Below are 2,736 nucleotides of genomic sequence, written 5' to 3'. Positions count from 1 at the left end.
CTTACGCGTCCAGAGCCTGTGCTCCGCAACGGGAGAGGCCACAGCAGTGAGAGGCCCGCGTACAGCAAAAAAAAAAAAAAAAAAAAAAAAATCCTAGGAAAGAATGAAGCTTGACAGATTTACTGCAGAGAAATTGAAAAATTCAATGTCACAAAGACCATGAATAAAGCTAAAAGCAAATAATAAAATCAGGAAGATACTTGATTGTTTATATTTTCACATAATCTTTATTAACTTATAAAAATGTAAATATGAATTTAGAATTGAATAACAGTCTCCATACACTTCAAATATGATAATTTGCCAGCTTCCTCTTACTTTCCCACCAAGAAAATCCACTTTCAGGGCCTGAGATTTATTTTCCTGCCTCCTTCTCTCTCTTTTTCTCTCTCCTTTACTCTTCATAGACATATATATATATATATATATATATTTTTTTTTTTTTACAAATATATAATTATATGTATAAAGTATATCCCGTCCAACTTGTTTCTTTGTGCCACTGGGAGAAAATATCTTAGACATTTATTTGTGTCCACAGATATGGATAAAAACTGCTATTTATGGCTGCATAATTCTCCATATATCCTAACATGTGTGGAACAAATTATTATGTATGGCTGTATAGTCATCTCTTCACTGTAATTTAGTCAAATTTTGCCCTGTTGATGGACATCCACATTTTTTCTAGGTTGAATGTAATTTTATGACTTCTGAGCTCTGTGAGGCCCATCCTAGAATTGTCCTGTTTCCTGAAAGGAGAGCTCCTTTTGTAAAGCGTCTGTGGCTCATTTGCATACTGAAGTTTTGACCCGGGGTTCTGTGACACTGTTGGCTTTGTCCTGCTTCTGCCACATCTCTGCCTCAGATCCCCAGACCATGCGACAGCTCTGCCTCCCGAAGCAGAGTTATCTTCCTCAACTTCAGCCCATCATTCCCTAATTCATTTCTTGTTTTTGTGCTATACAACTTCTGCGACTTCTGCTATGTTCTTTGTATTGTAGAATACCTGTATTGTGCTGACCATTCACGTGCTCTACTTTCCCTCATTCTTTGAAATTCTCATCCCTCATTACCAGCAAAATAAACTACAATAAGAACTGAACCCAAAGACTGCAGGATTATTTTTTCCATCATGAAACTGTCTACTACCATCACCAACCCCCTCTGCTGTATACATAAAAAGACAGAGTTATGCAATGCACACACACAAGACCTACATGCACAGAGTATCTATAACAAGCTAAGGAGAAATGGTCTAGTAGGAATGGGGCAGAGGGAGGATAGGAAACCTATAATAAAGCTATATATGCAGAAGTACAGTGTAGTAACTCAGAATATATACTACAAAGTAATTAGCAAGCAGCAACATTCTCCAAAGATACTTTATTCACAGATTTGAAAGACTGGAAAAATGAATCAGTTGTCTATATCAGAAGTAATTACATTGGGTGGACCCTCCCACCTCTGTTGTGCTGGGGAAGAGGTAGTAGCCTCTTCTCCGAGCCACCCCTTTGCCTCCCAACTTCTCTGGGGCCCTCGGCCGCCCGACCAGGGGCCCCAGGGCCGTGGGCTCAGCCAAAGACTATGGGCTCTGTGTCAAACCAGCAGTTTGCGGGTTGGCTGCGCCAACGCACCTGAGGAGGTGCCGGAGGAGCCGCAGCTGCTGCACGGTGCCCGCACCTCTAAGTGGTTCACTGTGTGCATGGGGTTCGGCTTCCTGTCCATGACCTCCCATTCTAGGGTTGCGCTCAACACCCCGCCACCCCACCCCCGGCCTGTGGATGTCTTTGTGCACCAGAGTAAGCTGCATATGGAGGGCTTCCGGAGCCTAAAGGAGGGTGAGGCCGTGGAGTTCACCTTTAAGAGGTCTGACAAGGGCCTCCTGGAATCTCTCCAAATCACCGGCCCTGGTGGGGTATTCTGTATTGGGAGGAAGAGGCGACCCAAAGGGAAGAGCATACAGAAAAGCAGATCAAAGGGAGACAGGTGCTACAACTGTGGAAGTCTAGACCATCATGCCAAGCGATGCAGACAGCCAGCCCATCCCAAGAAGTGCCACTTCTGCTAGAGCATCAACCATATGGTGGCCTCGTGGTCACTGAAGGTCCAGCAGGCTCCCAGCTCACAGGGAAAGCCAGCCTACTTTAGGGAGGAAGAAGAGATCCATAGCCCTGCCATGCTCCCAGAGGCACAGAGTTGAGCCACAGTGGATGGGGGCTATCCTTTTGTGATTAGGAAGTTTTGAGGAGCAGGCATCAATCGGCAGAGTGGAGACATGGGGACAGCGTGGGTAGGGGGCAGCTGGCACTGCCATATATCTCAGGCCGGGGTCCACAACATCCCCCCCTTCCCTCCTGGTGGGGGGAAGGGGGAGGCAAAGGAACTCCAATGATGCTCTATCCAAATGCACATGAGGGCTCTGTGGGGGTAACCCTACCTACATGCTTTATCTGAGTCTCCACCCGCAGATTCTTCAGCTTTTGAAAGTGGCCTGGATAGGGAAGTTGTTTTACTCTTAAAGAAAGATTTGGAAGAATATTTCCCAGCCAGAGTGAAAAGATTAAGCATGAGACCAGATTGATGGGCCCAACCCACAAGCCACTACATTCTGTGGGAGGGAATATCTCAGGCGTAAGGCAGGGTTTTCCATATTTTGTCTCCTCATAACCCCCTCTTGGGATAAAGTGCTGAGAACTGTCCCAAGCAGTGGGTTGTAAAGATAGGCAAAAGGGG

General features: G+C 45.6%; 1 pseudogene; it reads left to right on the top strand.

The window, feature by feature from the left end:
- The first annotated feature begins 1,587 nt into the window (after positions 1-1,587).
- Positions 1,588-2,203, top strand: LOC131754967 (protein lin-28 homolog A pseudogene; annotated as a pseudogene).
- The last annotated feature ends 533 nt before the right edge of the window (positions 2,204-2,736 follow it).

This window comes from Kogia breviceps, chromosome 4, assembly GCF_026419965.1.
Source record: "Kogia breviceps isolate mKogBre1 chromosome 4, mKogBre1 haplotype 1, whole genome shotgun sequence".
Lineage (NCBI taxonomy): Eukaryota > Metazoa > Chordata > Mammalia > Artiodactyla > Physeteridae > Kogia > Kogia breviceps.
The sequence above is the reverse complement of the archived record's forward strand: the minus strand, read 5'-3'. Positions and strand labels throughout refer to the sequence as shown.